Below are 19,871 nucleotides of genomic sequence, written 5' to 3' on the forward strand. Positions count from 1 at the left end.
AAAATGGAATACTATGTAGCTGTAAAAAAAAGAAAGAACTCTTACCAATCACAATAGCATGAATGGGCCTGGAGAGCATTATGCTGAGTGAAATAAGCCAGTCAGAGAAAGATAAATATCACATGATCTCACTTATTTGTGGAATATAATGAACAAAATAAACTGATGAACAAAAATAAATCCAGAGACTTAGAAGCATCAAACAGACCATCCAACCTCAGAGCGAAGGCAGGGGAGGGTGGGGGGAAGGGAAGAGATCAACCAAAGGATTTGTATGCATGTGCAACTTGGGAATAATACCTTAGTGCCTTTCAGCAGGAAAGGTTGTTGGGTACAGTGGGTTATCTGATGGTTGAATGCAGTTTGCTGCTCAGGTTGTTGAAGTGTTTTACATCCTTACTGAAGTCTTTGTGTGAGGCTATTGGTTCTGAAAGAGGTATGCTCTGTCTCTGAATGAGAGAGGTGCGTTAAACTTATTACGATTACAAATGTATCTAGTTTCCCTTGTAGGTCTCTTCTATGTACTTTGATTTCATGTTATGAAGTGCTTGTGAATTTGGATATTCCTGGTAAAATGCAATTATTCATATGAAGTGCTCTTTATTTATAGTAATGCTTTTTGCCTTCAAGTCTCCTGTGTTATCATATACTTTTTATTTGGTTTATATTCGCTTAATATATTTTTTTCCGTTCTTTCACTTTTGATATCTTTCTACCCTTAGGTTTTCGGTAGCTTTCAGTTTTTATATTAGTTATGAGTAAAATGAGTTAATTTTTGGTTCAATATTTTTCACCATTCAGTTGTTCCAACACTCTTTATTACATAATGCATATTTTCCCACTGATCTAAGGAGATACTTTTGTTTTACCAAATTTCCATATGTATTTGAGTCTATTACTGGACTTCGTTTTCTGTTCTATCAGTTTATCTATTCACAGGACATTATCCAAGTTTTTTAATTATTGTAGCTTTATAACACAACTAGAGGCCTGATGCATGAAGATTCGTGCAAGAATGGGCCTTCCTTACCCTGGCTGCCAGCACTGCCTTCGCTCTGTAGCCGCCTTTTCTCTCTGGCCTGGAGCCGCCTTTCTGCCTTGCCACGCTGCCCAGTTGCCCGGAGTGGCTGGGGCAGTGCAGAACACCTGCATCATCGCCATGACAATGATGCAAGTGTCCCGCCCCACCCCTGGCTGCTCGGCGCCTGCAAATTAACCCGCCGTTGTTGTTGGGTTAATTTGCATACTCACTCCTGATTGGCTGGTGGGCATCAAAAGGTATGGTCAATTTGCATCTTACTCTTTTATTAGTGTAGATACATTATTCTATCTGTTTGGGTAGCTTTTATTCATTCATTTTTTTCAGAATTTTATTTAAAAAATATTTTTATTAATTTCAGAGAGGAAAGAGAGAGAGACAGAGAAACATCAATGATGAGAGAGAATCATCGATCAGCTGTCTCCTGCATGCTCCCCACTAGGGAGATCAAGCCTGCAATCAGGACATGTGACCTGACCAGGAATCAAACTGTAACCTCCTTATTAATGGGTCAACCACTGAGCCATGCTGGCCAGGCCAGAATTTTCTTTTACGTTTTTCATTTGAACATGTGAACTTAAATGAGCTTGTTTTGGTCTTAAAAATCTTGCTGATATTTTAATCAAATCATAATAAATTTATAATCAACATTAGGAGATTGACATCATTATGGTTTGTTGTTGTTGTTTTTTACTCAAGAATACGATGTTACTGTCCAGTTGTTCTAGTGTCAGTTATTGGGTAGCATTTAAAAATTGTATTTATACAGATTGTGCACATTTTTGTTAAGATCATTCCTAGGCATCTTATGTTTTGTTGCCATTGTACATTTTCTTTGATTATATATTTCATGTACTGTTTTAAAGGATATGTATTTATATGCACGTTATCTCTCTCTCTCTCTGAAATAAATTAAAAAATGTGAAATGAGTAAGATTATTGATTGTTAGCAAAAAAAATCAATATGAACTTTTGTTTCTTCATCATATAAGCAAGTATTCAGACATTTTGGGAGTACATGTCTATCACCATTTCCTGAACAAAGATTTTAAAAAATATATGGTAATACTGATTTTCAGAGAGGGAGGAAGGGAAAGGGAGAGAGAGACTGAAACATTGATGAGATAGAGATATCACTTCAATCGGCAGCCTCCTGCATGCCCCCTTCTGGGGACTGAACCCACAACCCTGGCATGTGCCCTGACCAGGAATCGAACCAGCAGCCTCTTGGTGCCTGAGAGAATACTCAATCCACTGAGCCACACCAGCCAGGCTGAACTGAGATTTAACAATTAAGCTGAAGTAACTTATTCTCAACTGAATGATTATGTCAATGAATGCGGAACAACCTACTAATTTATCTTGTGGATGTAAAACTTTTATTTAAAGTTTCAAAGGTGGGAGTGCAGCATTGGATTTGTAAGGATATAGGCTGCTTGAGGAAGGGGACAGGCAGACCGCCTGGGACAGCGCCGGAATTGGTCGTGCTGAGTAGAGGTAGGAAAGAGGTGGCCAGCCAGTTCATTTGGCTGCAGCTGGCCACTTGGTAACATGCGCTTTCATTCCCCTCTGAGAGCCGTCCCATTTTATCCAGTTTGGTCAACATGGATTTCAGGGAAATTCTCATGATAGCTTCTAAAGGACAAGGAGCCAACAGCATACCGAAAAGGTATAGTTTGGCAGTGGGACCACCCAAAAAAGACCCCAAAGTTAAGGGTGTCCAATCAGCAGCATACAAGCTTTTCTCAAAAGAAAAGTGGAGGAGCTCGGACAAACAGCCTTAGAGGGAAAAAAAAAAGGAGAAAAGAAGAACTAGTGAAAAAGTGAATTGAGCTAGAACATGCGAAGAAAGCAAGAGCTATAGCCAAGAGGACAAAGGACAATTTCCATGGTTAAATGGAATTCCTGTTGAGGAAAAGTTAAAGAAAAGACAGGCAATGGAAAGCCACTAGTCAGGGAACAGACCAAGAGTATGAAATGGAAGAATTCTTAGAATACAATCAAGCAGCATCAGAGCAAGAACCTCCTCCCAAAGTTGATAGTAAACCAAAGGTCCCCCTTAAAAGTGCCCCACCATCATGAACATCACTGACCTACTCAGGCTGGCTGTTGAAAAAGCAGTATGATGTGAGAGTCCATGTCCCACTTGGTTCTGGGTTTGGGATCTGCAGAAGGGCTGTGGGCAAATGATGAGACAAGACAAGAAATAATAATTTGGAAATAACGGGGGCCAGACGGAGAGTCCAATGCAAGGGCAAGGACTTCACTGGTGCCCAGGCCCTGACAGCCTTTTATTCAATTTTAGATACACATATTCCCCTTAGGCAGGCAACTCTGGTAACAGACAGACTATCTTAAAGGTCAGTAAATATTAGTAAAGATTTACTTTGAGACTATATGGTCAGGAAATTGCTTGAGCCAGCATTGTCTCAACTAAACAATCAGTGCATAGCTTTGGCCCATACCAGAGCTCAAGGGTCACGAGCCTTCTGCATTCCTTGTTTACACTTTTCTGATAGGGAAGGCAATGGGTAGCTTCCAACATCTCCCCCTTATCTTTTTCTTAATAAATGTTGAAAAGTGAATGCCACCTGAAGGGCTCAAGTCCTTTTAAGACTCTTCATTCCACATCTGCAGACTAGAAATAAACATAAGAATAAAAATGAGACAAGCAATAGTGGTTATGCTGAGAGGCAGATGTAAGGAGATCCAGTGGAAGAGATTAAATTCGTTCATGTCTTTTTAAAATTTCTGCCAGGCATCTAAGGAATTAGTTTATAAGTTTGCCTGAGATAATTGTACAATATGCTGTTGTAATTCTAAAATATCAAGGGTTGTGTTATCTTTACCCCAAGCACCAAGGTGATTTTTTATTGATTCCCAATAGGGAATGGGGGGGGGGGCGGGGTGTGTAACACAAATCTGGGAAAAATTATAATGACACTACAATGATATTCTTTGCTCTAAGCTGTGGATTTTATCACCCATCCACAAGACTGTAGACTTTAATGGTGATAATTCTATTTCAAACTGGCTATCAATTCTTTTTTGTATAGACCGGTTGTACAAACTGAGAAGTTTGAACATTTTGTACCATGGATGAAGCAGCAATGCCCACAGAAGTAAGTAATGTTACGAGGGCAAAGAGTCCTGCAATTAACATTCCAGGAAATCTTTTTCGTCTTTTTAAGATTTTTACCAGATCATGTAACAGTTAGTAGGTTTGATGAGATTCCCAAGGCTCGGTTAGGTGAGTAGGAAACTAAGCGAAAGCCTGTTGTTTTAAAATCATGAGGGAATCCTTTTGGAATGTAAAATTAATACAATGGGATAGTGTGCAGCCTGCGCATGACACCTCATACAGATGGCTTGTAATATTAAGGTGCATCTGGATGGGGCCTGAGAGGAGTACAAACGGATCAAATACGCAGGCGGTGGCAAATACTGTCTTATTGGGAGTTCCCCATAAGGTACGAATGGAATTATTTGAGCTATAGTTAAAACTATACTATTTAATAGGTGCAAGTGCAGCAGGTAATTTCCATTATGTATTTTTTAGGGGCCAATTGTCATGTTGAAATTGAGATCCAACAAATCCTCCTCCATGCCATGAAATGGAGTGATTAGCTTCAACATATAGATAGGATGCATTCCCCTTCCATTTTAGGGTGCGGTTGTTACTATATGCAAACCCATAGGGGCTCCAATCCACAAAGAAAAAAAAACTGTTATTAAGTTTGCTGCTGGTGGGGTGGTCACTATAACAGTCTTGCCAATTAATTTCTTCCTTGGTGGGGTGCCATTCATAAGACTTTTTACATAACGGCTTAGTGTGTGGGGGGGTGTTTTAGTAAAGTTACATTTTCTGCACCTCTCCCCAGAGCAAGTAGTGATAGTAGATGTATTTGGGCTTTTGCTTCCCCCTCCTTTGGTGTCCATGTTAGCCAGAAGCCTCTTTTTAATTTTACACACAAAGGAGCTGTGGTTTGGTTCTGTGTCATACAAAAGGGAAGCTAGGTGGTGATACCCATGTAATTATACTTTGCCCATATACTTCCTTGCCCCACCCGTGGTCCTCCTGGGTGACCAAGGTGTTTGTTGTTATTGGTGACTACATTAGGCGGGGGATCAGCCCGCGTAAGGTGTCTTACCCATGGAGGGTCAGGAACATAAGTCCGAAATACTTCCCCATTTACCCCGGTAGCATTACCGCACAGCTGATGACTGCTAGCAGGGCAAGAAAGACGTTCTCAGACGTTCTTGGGGTTCTGGTCTCCTCACAAATTCTCTCAGCTTTCTGGACCATCTTCTTCACCATCCCGCAGGTGACCTCTGGGCTATTTGTCTCATTCTCCTCCCATTCCTTATCTTCAGTGGGTTGCTTGGGGCTGCTGCTATCTGCGCCCGGGGTAGTCGATTGTCTGCAGCTGTAAGGCATGGCTCCAGGTGCAAGGTCCTCATTAACCTGGCCAGTTCCTCCCTCGGATCCATGTTGAAGTTTAATATTTCTTGTGGGAATCCACATGGGCTTTGAGACATTTTCTGGAAATATACAAGCGTAGCCTTGACCAAATGTTAACAGGGGGTTGGGGCCCTTCCATAAACCAGACTCGGGATCTTTCCATTTAACCAGACCATTTTCCTTTGGCTTATCCTGACACCAGTTTATTTCCATGGGTGTCTTGCCATCAGCATCACAAGTGAAAAAGTTTAAAGTAATTAAGGCTTAGTGTAGTCTACCTACAGGCAATTTCTCCATATTCCCCCTTTTCTGTTTTTCAAGTTGGGATTTTAGCCTATGATGCTGGCGTTCTATAATTGCCTGTCCCTGCGAATTATATGGTATTCATGTAATGTGCTGAATTTTCCACTTTTTACAAAATTGCTGGAAATGACAGGTTGTGTAAGCTGGTCCATTGTCAGTTTTAATGATTTTTGGAATGGCCATGACGGCAAAAGCAGCTAGGCAATGATTAATAACCTGTTTTGCCATTTCCCCTGTACATGCAGTAGCCCATAGGCCCTTTGAAAAGGTATATACAGAGACATGCAATGCCCCAAGGTGTCCAAAAGGAGTATAATGTGTTACATCCATTTGCCAGATATGTTCCCTTATCAATTCTAGAGGGTTAATTCCTGTATTAGACCCTTGAGGCAGATGTAATATGCAAGTGGAACATTCTCTGATAATCTGTTTTGTCTGCTGTCGAGTGATCGAGAATGTTTGAACAACATTTTGGCAGGTTGATGAGATTCTGAAGCCTGTTTTAATACAGCAACCAATTGATCAGCATGTGCATTTCCTTTTGTTAGCAGGCCAGGTAATACACTGTGAGCCCTGATGTGAGTGTACAATCTGCTGAACTTGTTTAAATAGTAAAAAATAAACTTTGGTCACTGAGCCATTTTAACTGAGCAGTTTCAATTCTATTCACTAGGCCTGCAGCATAAGAAGAGCCAGAGATAATATTAACAAGCTCTTGGAAATCCTGCAATGCAACCTTAATAGCCTCTAATTCAATTCTTTGTACAGAAGTATGACTGGTCAGTCTGACTCGGTCTGAATTCATTGTATGATAGGCAGCTTTACCATTCGATGATCCATCAGTAAAAACAGTTAATGCTCCAGGAATAGGTTCCTGCCTAGTATTTTTTGGTATAATAAGGGGGTATAATATAAAAATTGTAGTAATTTGTCTTTTAATAGGTGACAACTAAGTTCCCCTGAGTATCCACTTAGTCCAATTTGCCAATTCAAATCAGTGTGAAATAATATTTCTAATTGCTTCCCAGTGAGGGGAAGGTAAATGCATTGGGGTTCTTCTCCTCTAAGCTGCCTGCAGCACTTTCTAAGTTGAGGTATCAACTGAGCCATAAGTTCTATATATTAACTGCAGTTTTAGAGGATTGATGCCCTAGGTGGACCCATTCAATAATAGCAGGAGAGTTTTTTGGAAGATGACTCCAGTGGGACTATTTGCAGTAGGGTTAATCTGTCCCAATAAAGGCAATTCAGGCTCTACCCATGCTACTTGGGCTGAGGAGATTTTCTGCTCAATTCTTAGCAACTCCTTCCTAGCTTCATCTGTTAATGTTCAAGATGAGGAAAGATTAGAGTCACCCGTAGGTATATTAAATAAATTTGTCATTTCTCCTGTAGAGATTTTCAGATAAGGTCTTAACCAGTTAATGTCCCCTAATACTTTTTGAAAGTCAGTTAAAGTTTTAAGGCAATCTTATTTCCACCTTTTGAGGCCTAATACGTTGGTTTTCAATTATGGTTCCCAGATATTTGAAAGGCGTTTCTTTCTGTACCTTTTCTGGAGCAATTTTTACATCGCCAAAGTCTGCTCTTCCCATGGACTTGCTAAGAGCAAGTCATCCATGTAATGAAAAATGTAACATCGGGAATATTTGTCCCTTAAAGGCTGAACAGCTTGAGCTACATATTTTTGACACTAGGTGGGGCCATTGGCCATTCCTTGAGGCAAAACTTTCCATTGATATCTTTTCATGGGTTTTATATTTATTAATAGCTGGCACTGAAAATGCAAATCTCTGTTTATCTTGAGGTGCCAAGGGAATGGTGAAGAAACAATCCTTAAGATCTACTACTATAAGAGACCAATCTAGAGGGATTTGCAAAGGCGCTGGGAGTCCAGGCTGTAAAGCTTCCATGGTATGCATAGTAGTGTTAACCGCTCTAAGATCATGTAACAATTGCCATTTTCCTGCTGCCTTCTTGGGTATAGTAAATATAGGTGTATTCCAAGGACTATTGGAAGGCTCTACACTCTATTTGTTCTTGTATTAATTCATGAATATGACCTAATTTCTCCTTGGTTAATGGCCACTGATCCAGCCATATAGGTCTATCATCTTTCCATTGTATAGGATCTGCATGAGGGTGAGGAGATTGAGCAGTAACCACTCCTCAAAAGGTTGATATCCTAATCCTCATCTTCCTGGGTTTCCTTTGGCTTGGATGGGCTCTTTAATTCCCTGATTATTTTTTCCTAAGCTTTGACCAGTCTGATATCCCATCTGAGTTATTAACTGCTGTCCTTTGCCGGTAATAATACAAGCTCGTAAACATTCTAAAACATCCCAGCCCATAAGTTGACTGCAATCCCAGAGACTATGTAAGGCTGAAACCATCCTGTCTGTCCTGCTTCACCTTGCCACCTTAACACTGCAGCACTGCATTGTGTATTATCAGGAACTCTGACCCCCATGATAGAGCTTATAGCTTCTACCATGGACCAACTTGGAGACCAGAATTCTTTGCTGATAATGCTGACATCGCTCCAGTGTCTCTTAAACCTTTAAACCATTTTCTCTCTATTCTTAAATTAATCATAGGATGGGTTTTGCTAATTTCATGTATCCAATAGATATCTGAGCTTCCAAATCCTTGTGTTCCTCTTTTCCTATTTATAGCTTCACCTTGCTGAATAAAAGGTACAAGTAGTATCTGAGCAATTCTTTGTCCTGAAATAATTTGCATAATATGATTACATACTAATGTTACCTTAATTTCTCCCTCAACAGTCTGAATCTATGACTCCAGGCAGAACAGTTAGTCCTTTCAGAGTTTTTCCACTTCTCCCTAAGATTAATCCTAAAGTTCTTGGTGGCACAGGTCCCCAGATTCCTGTAGGAACAGCTTGCCGAACCATATCGGGGGTCAAAGTGACCACTATAGTACTGTTAAAAACTAAGCCTGCGCTCCCTGGAGTGGCTCAGATGAGGGAGTCCACTGTGGGCCTTGCAGGGCAAATTTCCCCTATTGATGATGGGGCTGGGGGGCCGTTTCCCTTTGGTTGGCCATTCTCTATGTCTTGATCTAATGGCTGCCCATTTTTATGAAATTTTGATCTACATTAACCAACCCAATGGTTTCCCTTCTGACTTCTAGGACACAGAGAGGTTTAATCTGTGTTGATTGAATTGGGAGGCAGAATGCTCACGCCTTTCCCTAGATCGCCACCTTGTGTCCTTCTTGGTTGCTTACATTCTTTTTTAAAATGTTCTGTTCTTCCACAATTATAACACCTTTTATTCCCCACTGTTACAGTGGCAGCGAGTAAGTTTGCTTGAAAAGTGCCTGACCCCACATTCTGACATGCTCGAATCATTTCTGTAATGGTACTATTTTTTCTCAGAGGCGTCAGGCATTTCTTACAATCAGCATTGGCATTTTCATAAGCTAATTGCTGAATTAAAATGTCTCCTGCTGTTTCATGTTGAATCTGTCATCTCACTGCATGAGTGAGGCAAGCCATAAAGTCAGAAAATGACTCTGTAGGCCCCTGCATACATTTACTAAAAGCTCCCTCAGGGTCCCCTTTCGATGGTAAAGCCCACCAAGCTCTTCTTCCACAAAGTCTAATTTGCTCATATGCCTGTTGCACATAATTTAGCTGATTTTGCATGTCATTATATTGTCCCAGTCCTGTCAGCATTTCATAAGTTATTTGAGCATTCAGCCCGCAGTTTGCATGGGCTTGCTCCTGACATTTCTCCAAAAATTCTCCCTTCCATAGTAAATAATCTCCTCCGTGAGCCAGAGAATACCAATCATAAGGAGATAAGAATGCTTCAGAAATATTAGTCATAATTTCTCCAGTAAAAGAGCTATAGGACCATTCTGGACTATGCTTTCAAGCAAGGCCTTTATCATTTTAAAGAAAAATTTTTCATCTCTCTTATTATATGGTTCATGAGCTGTGGGTCAGATACTTGTATAATAGGAAAAGCAAGGTGGTCCTCCACCGTCATGTCCTTTAATCCTTCTCCGATAGCTCTTTGCATAGGTGATTCTATTAATGGTGAATTAAATGTTTTAGTATTAGGACATGGAGGTGGAGGGGGCCATGAAGGCCATTCCTCCAATTTTTCTTTTTGCTCCTCTTTAGGAGTGGAAGGTGCAAGGGGAGAGGGTTTATCCTCTTTTGTTTCTCTAGAAGGCTCTAGCAAATGCAATACCATGTTCCACAAGGAGAAACAATTTGGAGGCAAATTTTTCCCCTGCTGCTGAGGTTCTTTCAAGTTCTGACTAACTCTTTCCCAACATTCAACATCTAATGTACCTTCTTCAGGAAACCATGGATTATGTTCTATAATAATATGCAAAAACTGTAAGAGAATACCTTCTGACACTTTAATTCCATTATCCTTAAGCATGCAAACCAAAAGTCTACAATAAAGCTTCTCCCCTTTTGACAAATTCTGCCCTATTAGCCAGGCTAAAAAAAGATATTCCCACCCTACTTAAGATCTTGACTTCTGCAGCTGGCTGTGGGCTTTGCACGCGGCAAATTTCCCCACCTACCCGGTGAATTCTTTTTCCCCACCTTGCTGGTGAAACTCAGTTTCTGTGCTCCAGGCAAATCTTCTTTTCCAGACATCCATCATTCAAGGTGCCAGATGTGAGAGTCCACGTCCCGCATGGCTCAGGGTTTGGGATCTGGAGAATGGCCGTGGTCAAATGATGAGACAAGACAATAAATAATAATTGGGAAATAATGGGGGGCCAGGCAGAGAGTCCAATGCAAGGGCAAGGACTTCACTGGTGCCCAGGCCCTGCCAGCCTTTTATTCAATTTTAGATACACATATTGTCCTTAGTCAGGCAGGCAATTCTGGTAACAGAAAGACTATCTTAAAGGTCAGTGAATATTAGTAAAGAAATCTTTGAGTCTAGTTGGTCAGGAAATTGCTTGAGCCACCATTGTCTCAACTAAAGAATCAGTGCATAGCTTTGGCCCTTGCCAGAGCTCAAGGTTGATGAGCCTTCTGCATTCCTTGTTTACACTTTTCTGATAGGGAAGACAATGGCTAGCTTCCAACAGTATGAATCAGTGGAAATCAAGGTAGTGAAAAAAAAAACACACAGAAAAGTGGCCTATGGAGAGAGGAAAAATGGCGGCGGAATAGACAGACGTGTTCCGAGCCTTGTCCCGGAGCAGAAAGAAAGAACAGCTGAGGGTCTCACTAGGAGTGTTTGTTGGCAAGTTGGGGGACAGCTGAACTCCAGAAGAAGGTGGGAGACTGCTAGACGGGGTTCCCCTGACCTGGCAGCTCCCACTGTGGCTAGGTCCCGTCCCGGAGCTGCGGGCTTGGACACAGAGTCTCCGCCATCTGGGACCGGAAAGTGGAGCTTATCAGAAGCCTGAGAATCCACAACTGCGGCACCCACGAAACAGCTGCGAGCCCCAGAACAACGCTCTTCAATTGGCACAAACACACGGGTTCAGAGAAGCTCTACACTCCACACGAAAAGGTCAGATTTCGCCTGGGATAAGGTGAGGTCTCTGGTCCCAGCGCAAGAGAGGAACCCGCGTTTTGCGGGAGCTGGAGGACCAGGGAAGTCTGTGCCTAGAAAAATCCTTGGCTGTTGGGGCTGTCGTGATCTGTGAATGTGGAAGGGGGTCCTCAGAGCTGCTAACAGAAGGGCTCTCTAAAAAGCAACCCATTTTGATCTGACGTGCAGGGACACCCTAAGAATTTCAGGGGTGTGCTAGACTTACGCGTAGCCACGGAGTGCGCACACTTGGGCTTTTTCCTCTTGAAATTCTTGCTTCTGATTACTAAGCCCAATACATAGGATCACACAGTTGGGGACACCCTGGGAGACTGCAGGGGAAAGTCGTTTTTCTGGAACCTGGGGACTGGAGCAGGGAGTGACCATCAGAGAGCCAGCTCTGAGGCAGCCCACCCCCACAAACCTGTAGTGAGTGCCACAGGGAAAGAAGGCTCTAACACTCCCTAGAGAGGCCATAGATAAACCCGGAAGTCAGTCCAGAAACACTGCCACCCAGGGGCTGAATCACAAATTGACTCTTGTGTAATCAAAAATAAAGGAATACGAATTAAGACACACCGCCTGCTTAAAATCAGGACTGGCTTACATCACTGAAGAGCAGTGGAACGCAGGGAACTGCAGTACTGTCCGGACTGAGAAACAGGAGTGCCAAACAGAACAACAGAGGAAGTGAATGACCTTCACTACTCCACATTTTATTTTTATTTTTTATTTTTTTATTTTCATTTTTTGCATCTTTTACTCAAGAAACTAACTTTTTTCTTTTTTCCTCACTTGATTTTACCTTTTTAATTATTACATTTTTATTTTCAATCCGTATTATTACTACTGCTATTTTATCTTTTTTTTTTAAGTGTCATTTTATTTTCTCTTCATTTTGTTTTGGGATTAATGTTCTACATTCTATTTTTATCTTTCCTTTAGCATCATTTTACTCTATCTCTACTCTACCTTTATGCCATCACTCTCTTCCTCACTTTTCCCTTTTCGGTGTCCTGTTTATCCTACCCCTTTCCTGCTTTAGATTTTCCCTATTCTTTCTGTTTACTCCCGTTAAAATTTCACCCTACTTATATATCCAATCTCCAATCCCCTGCTCCAAGTCCATACACACCTCTCTCTTCGCTGTCTTAACTATCCAAAAATTGTTTTTCTCTCTGTCCTTTTGTTGTTGTTCACTTGAATGTAGATTATATAGAATTTTTATGCTTTTTTGTGAGATTGTTTTGCTTATTCTTCTTTTGTTTATTTTTTTGTTTGTTTAGTGCTTCTGTTTTCCCTTGCCTCACTCAATATTAGTTGGTGTTGTAGTTTGTATTAATTCCCAGGTACTTATTGCTGGCATTTGCTGGGATAAGTGATTGTTCTATTGGAGTTTTATCACCAATATATATAGTCTGTTTCCCTTTCTCTCTTAGTCTCTTTCTTGTCTCTCGTACTTTTTTTTTTCTTCTTTTTTTCCCTTTTCCCAATTTCATTTTGACACTCCTTTTTTCTTCTTCTTCTTCTTCCTTTCTTTTTCCTCTTCTTATTTCTCTCCTATCCCCTAATTTGCCTTTCTCAGGTGGTCACCTTTACTGGAGGTTATTAATATCGTGAATACATTTCTGTTCAGTGCCTTGTGTGTTGTACCTGGTAGTGCTGTATTTTGTGCCTTTAAATAAACTCAGGAGAGAGAGAACTACATAACCAGACACCCAGAGAAGAGAGACCATGGGGAGACAAAGACGCAGCCCACATATGAAAGAAAAGTAGGCATCACCAGAAAAGGAAGAAACCGAAATGGAGGCAAGCAACCTTCCAGAAAAAGAATTCAGAGAAATGGTCATAAGGTGGCTGAAAAGAATGGAAGACAAATTCAACAATATGAGCAAGAACCAAGAGTAAATGAAGAAGAACCAAGAAGAAATGAAAAATGACATTGCTGCTGTAAAGAACTCAATAGAAAGCATCAAGAGTAGACTAGAAGAAGCAGAGGACCGCATCAGTGAGCTAGAAGACAAGATGGGAAAAAATACCCAAGTAGAGCAACTTTTAGAAAAAAAAATTAAAAGGCAGGAGGAGAGCCTAAGGGAACTTTGGGACAACACGAAACAAAACAACATCCGCATTATAGGGGTTCCAGAAGGAAAGGAAGCTGAGCAAGGAATAGAAAACCTCTTTGAAGAAATAATGACAGAAAATTTCCCTGATATAGAGAAGAAAAAACCCACACAAATCCAAGAAGCTCACAGAGTCCCAAGCAAAATGAACCCCAAAAGACCGACGCCAAGGCACATTATAATTAAATTGGCAAACACCAACGACAAAGTAAGAATCTTAAAAGCGGCCAGAGAGAGACAGAAAGTTACATACAAAGGAACCCCCATCAGACTAGCAACTGATTTCTCAACAGAAACTCATCAGGCCAGAAGGGAATGGAATGAAATATACAAAGTCATGCAAAGGAAGGGTCTGAATCCAAGAATACTGTACCCAGCAAGGCTATCAATCAAAATTGAAGGTGAAATCAAGAGCTTCACAGACAAAAAAGGACTAAGGGAATTTATTACCACCAAACCAGCAATGCAAGAAATGCTAAAAGGTCTGCTGTAAAAAAAAAAAAAGAAATAGGAAGCAAAGAAGGAACACAGGTGTAAAGAATAGGAATGGCGACAAATAAGTACCTATCAATAATAACTTTAAATGTAAACGGATTAAATGCCCCAATCAAAAGACATAGGGTAATGGACTGGATAAGAAAACATGACCCATATATCTGCTGTCTACAAGAAACCCACCTCAGAAAAAAAGACGCACACAGACTGAGGGTGAAGGGATGGAAAAAGGTTTTCCAGGCAAATGGAACTGAAAAAAAAGCTGGGGTAGCAATACTTACATCTGACAAATTAGATCTCAAAGTGAAGGACATAACAAGAGATAAGGAAGGCCACTTCATAATACTAAAGGGAGCAATCCAACAAGAAGAAATAACTCTGGTAAACATATATGCACCCAATACAGGAGCACCCAAATACATAAAAAAAATTCCTGGAGGATATCAAGGGAGAGATTGACAGCAATACAATCATAGTAGGAGACTTTAATACCCCACTATCACCATTGGACAAATCCTCTAAACAAAAAATCAGCAAAGAAACATCAATCCTAAATGACTCACTAGACCAGATGGAATTAATTGATCTTCAGAACAATTCACCCCAAAGCCACAGAATATACATTCTTCTCAAGTGCACATGGGTCATTTTCAAAGATAGACCAGATGTTGGGACATAGGCAAAGTCTCTTCAAATTCTAGAAGATAGAAATCATATCAAGCATCTTCTCAGACCACAGTGGCATAAAACTGGAAATCAACTACAATAAAAACAACCCAAAGAAATCAAACACATGGAGGCTAAACAACATGCTATTAAACCAGGACTGGGTTACCAGAGAGATCAAAGAAGAAATAAAAAACATCATGGCAACAAATGACAATGAAAACACTACAATCCAAAATCTATGGGACACAGCGAAAGCAGTCTTGAGAGGGAAGTTCATAGCTCTACAAGCCTACTGCAAAAAACAAGAAACAATGGTAATAAATTACCTAACCCAACAACTCAAAGAGTTAGAAAAAGAGCAACAAGAAAAGCCCAGTGTAAGCAGAAGGAAGGAAATAATAAAGATCAGAGCAGAGATAAACAATATTGAGACCAAAGAAACAATACAAAAGATCAACAAAACCAAGAGCTGGTTCTTTGAAAGGATAAACAAGATTGATGAACCTCTAGCCAGGCTCACCAAGAAGCAAAGAGAGAGGACCCAAATAAACAAAATCAGAAATGAAAGAGGTGAAATAACAACAGATCCCCCCCGAAATACAAAGGATTGTTAAAAAATACTACGAACAACTCTATTCCAACAAACTGGACAACCTAGAGGAAATTGACATATTCCTAGAAAAATATAACCTTCCAAAACTCAATCAAGAAGAATCTAAACAGCTCAATATGCCAGTAACTATGGAAGAAATTGAAGCAGTCATCAAAGAGCTTCCGGCAAACAAAAGCCCGGGGCCAGACGGCTTCACAGGAGAGTTTTACCAAACATTCAAGGAAGAACTAAAACCTATCCTCCTCAGACTATTCCAAAAAATTCAAGAGGAAGGAACACTTCCAAGCTCCTTCTATGAAGCCAGCATCACCCTAATACCAAAACCAGATAAAGACAACACAATGAAGGAGAATTACAGGCCAATATCCCTCATGAATGTAGATGCCAAAATCCTCAACAAAATTCTAGCAAATCGGATCCAGCAGTACATCAGAAAGATCATACACCATGACCAAGTAGGGTTTATCCCAGGAATGCAAGGATGGTACAATATCCGCAAATCAATAAATGTGATACATCACATAAACAAATTGAGAGATAAAAATCACATAGTCATATCAATTGATGCAGAAAAAGCATTTGACAAAATCCAACACCCTTTCTTGATAAAAACTCTCAACAAGGTGGGAATGGAAGGATCATACCTCAACATAATAAAAGCTATATATGATAAACCCACAGATAACATCATACTCAATGGGCAAAAACTAAAACCATTTCCCCTAAGAACAGGAACAAGACAAGGATGCCCACTCTCACTACTCCTGTTTGACATAGTACTGGAAGTATTAGCCATTGCAATTAGACAAGAAGAAGAAATAAAAGGAATCCAAATTGGAAAAGAAGAAGTAAAGCTGTCCTTATTTGCAGATGACTTGATATTGTACATAAAAAACCCAAAAGACTCCATCAAAAAACTAACAGACTTAATAAATGAATTCGGCAATGTAGCAGGATACAAAATTAATGCCAAGAAATCTATGGCATTTCTATACACCAACAGTGAACTTACAGAAAGAGAGACTAAAAAAGCAATCCCATTTTCCATCGTACCAACAAAATTAAGATACTTAGGAATAAACCTGACCAAGGAGGTAAAAGACCTATATGCGGAAAAGTACAGGACACTGAAAAAAGAGATAGAGGAAGATGTAAACAGATGGAAGAACATACCATGTTCATGGATTGGTAGAATCAACATCATCAAAATGTCCATACTACATAAAGCAATCTATAGATTCAATGCACTCCCCATTAAAATACCAACAGCATATTTCACAGACCTAGAAAGAACTCTCCAAAAATTCATCTGGAATAAAAAAAGACCCCGAATAGCCACAGCAATCCTCAGAAAGAATAATAAAAGTAGGAGGGATCTCAATACCAGATTTCAAGCTGTATTACAAAACCACTGTCCTCAAAACAGCCTGGTACTGGCACAAGAACAGACATATAGATCAATGGAACAGAATAGAGAATCCAGATATCGACCCAGACCACTATGCGCATTTAATATTTGACAAAGGAGGCATGAGCATACAATGGAGTCAAGACAGTCTCTTCAATAAATGGTGTTGGGAAAATTGGACAGATACATGCAAAAAAAATGAAACTAGATCACCAACTTACACCATACACAAAAATAAACTCAAAATGGATACAGGACTTAAATATAAGACGGGAAACCATAAAAATACTAGAGGAATCCACAGGCAGCCAAATCTCAGACATATGCCAAAAGAACTTTTTCAGCGATACTGCCCCTAGGGCAATGGAAGCCAAGGAGAAAATAAACAAATGGGACAACATCAAAATAAAAAGCTTTTGCACAGCAAAAGAAACCATCAACAAAACAACAAGAAACCCCACTGTATGGGAGAACATATTTGCAAATGGTATCACTGATAAAGGTTTAATTTCCAACATCTACAGGCAGCTTATACAACTTAATAAAAGGAAGATAAATGATCCAATAAAAAAATGGGCAAAGGACCTAAATAGAATATTTTTGAAAGAAGACAGAAGGAAGGCCAAGAGACACATGAAAACATGCTCAAAGTCACTTATTATCCGAGAGATGCAAATCAAAACCACAATGCGATACCATCTCACACCTGTCAGAATGGCTATCATCAACAAATCAACAAACAACAAGTGTTGGCGAGGATGCGGAGAAAAAGGAACCCTCGTGCACTGCTGGTGGGAATGCAGACTGGTGCAGCCACTGTGGAGAACAGTATGGAGTTTCCTCAAAAAACTGAAAATGGAATTCCCATTTGACCCAGTAATCCCACTCCTAGGAATATATCCTAAGAAACCAGAAACACCAATCAGAAAGGATATATGCACCCCTATGTTCAAAGCAGCACAATTTACAATAGCTAAGATTTGGAAACAGCCTAGGTGCCCGTCAGCAGATGACTGGATCAGAAAACTATGGTACATCTACACAATGGAATACTATGCTGCCATAAAAAAGAAGGAATTACTACCATTGGTAGACACCTGGATGGAATTAGAGAACATTATGCTAAGTGAAATAAGCCAGTCAATGAAAGAAAAATACCACATGATCCCACTCATTTGGGGATAATGAAAAACATTATAAACTGATGAACCAAAAGATAGTTACAGAGGCAGTAAAGCATCAAACAGACTGTCTAATTACAGCGGTAAGGTTAGGGAGAGGTGGGGGAAATAAGAGATCAACTGAAGGACTTGTATGCATGCATATAAGAGTAACCAACGGATGCAAAACATTGGGGGGTGAGGGCATGTATGGGAGTAGGGGGGGGGCAATGGTAAAATATGTACACATATACCTTAATAAAAATTTGAAAAAAAAAAAAGAATAGTGGCCTATGATTGCACAAGAACTTAGGGAGTGAAAACTTCTTGAATGAAGACATAGGAAAAAGAAGCCTGAAGCAGATGCAGGACTACCTCTGACCAAAATGGTGCCCTCTCATACTGAAAGTATGGGCACAATACCTAGCAGAGTTTCCAGGGACAAGCATCCTTCTTCCAAAGGTACTCCCCTTCCTCATGCTGAGAATAAATCCAGACCCCACACAGATAATAAGAAACATTTAGGTTTGTTTTCATCCAAATCCATGCCAGGAGAGAGGACCAAAGTAGGATCTATCAACTGTTCCCAAGCCTCACTTCAGAAGGACCATGACAGGCCCGTTTTCAATGGGGCTGGAAAGACCCACTGAGCACCTTTTCACCAAGTGTTCCAAAGACTTCTGCTAAAGGGACTCAGAAATCTGTTACTGAGCACACAGCCAAAAATCTCCTCTCTATCCTAGCCATTCCAGACCTGGACCTGTGGTCTCCCCACATAAGGCTAAGAGTCCAAGTGTCAGGCCATCAGGCAGCAGCTCCAGCCCAGCTCCTGGGCAGCCCATCACAGGGAGTCTTCAGCCTATGGTTAGTTCTGGCTCCATGCCCAGGCACCAGAATGGCAGCTCCAGCTCAGGACCTGAGCGATCAATAAGTGGGACCAAGAGGCCAGCCAGTGACTTAAATCCTCCTGGAAGGACAGTCAGCAGTACAGGTGGCTCTGAATGACCCATCAGTGGCTCAGGTGGTTCTAGGAAGTCAGTGGTCAGTTCTGGTGACTCTGGGTGGTGGCCTGTGCACAATCCACATAACCGATGACCAATGAGTGGCTCAGTGCCCCCCAAGCGGTCAGTCAGTGGCTCTGGGCGATCAGTAAGTGGCACAGTTTCAGCTGGACAGACTGTCAGCAGTTCAGGCCCTAGAAGACCAGTGAGCAGCTTGGGACCTGGGTGAATAGTTAGTAGCTTAGATCCCCCCATAAGCCCAAATGCACTTTTGTCTCAGAAACAATATCTTCTAAGAATATCATTACCTGGCCCACCAATGGACAGATGAATGGAGCTGGCTACAGATCTGCCCAACGTTCTCAAGGGTTTCCCTTCCCTGGTGGTTACAAAAGACAGTGAGAATATGAAAAGGAGGAAGATGAGAACTATGACTCCAAAATGGAAGATTTTATCAAAGATGAAGGAGAGTCTCAGGAAGAAATATCTAAGCATATTCTTTGGCTATGATGAAAAAAAAATACAAAGATGAAGGAGCAAAGAGTTTAAGACCAGGTATGCAAGATGACTTAGAGGAAATGAGATGGGAGGAAGAAGCAACAAAATGCGGAGAGGTCAAGAAGCTGAAAAGACGTTAGCTGCTGCTTTTATTTACTTTTGTGAAACACTGGAGACACTCTACTGCAAAGAAGTCCTGCCTTTGGACTGAAGAAGCCCATTACCATTTTATATTTACTAGTGGCCCAGTGCATGAAATTCATGCACAGGGGTGGGGGAAGGTGTCCCTTAGCCCGGCCTGCACTCTCTCCAATCTGGGACCCCTTGGGGGATGTACAGGATCGGGCCTACGTCGGCAGTTGGACATCCCTCTCACAATCCAGGACTGCTGGCTCGTAACCACTTGCCTGCCTACCTGACTGCCTGCCTGATTGCCCCTAACCACTTCTGCCTGCCAGCCTGATCACCCCCTAACCACTCCCCTGCCGGCCTGATTGACACCTAACTGCTCCCCAGCTGGCCTGATTCCCCCCAACTGCCCTCCCCGGGCACAACCTGCC

General features: G+C 41.0%; 2 pseudogenes across 2 annotated transcripts; both read left to right on the top strand.

Moving 5' to 3' along the window:
* The first annotated feature begins 2,643 nt into the window (after positions 1-2,643).
* LOC308248267 (protein SPT2 homolog) lies at positions 2,644-18,817 on the top strand (annotated as a pseudogene). The gene is made up of 3 exons: positions 2,644-3,159; positions 10,893-10,940; positions 18,100-18,817. The product of its transcript is annotated as a protein SPT2 homolog (transcript).
* Positions 18,818-18,910: 93 nt separating this feature from the next.
* On the top strand, positions 18,911-19,451 carry LOC308248268 (protein SPT2 homolog; annotated as a pseudogene). Its single transcript has one exon. The product of its transcript is annotated as a protein SPT2 homolog (transcript).
* Positions 19,452-19,871: the final 420 nt, after the last annotated feature.

This window comes from Plecotus auritus, assembly GCF_963455305.1.
Source record: "Plecotus auritus genome assembly, chromosome: 5".
NCBI classification, from domain to species: domain Eukaryota; kingdom Metazoa; phylum Chordata; class Mammalia; order Chiroptera; family Vespertilionidae; genus Plecotus; species Plecotus auritus.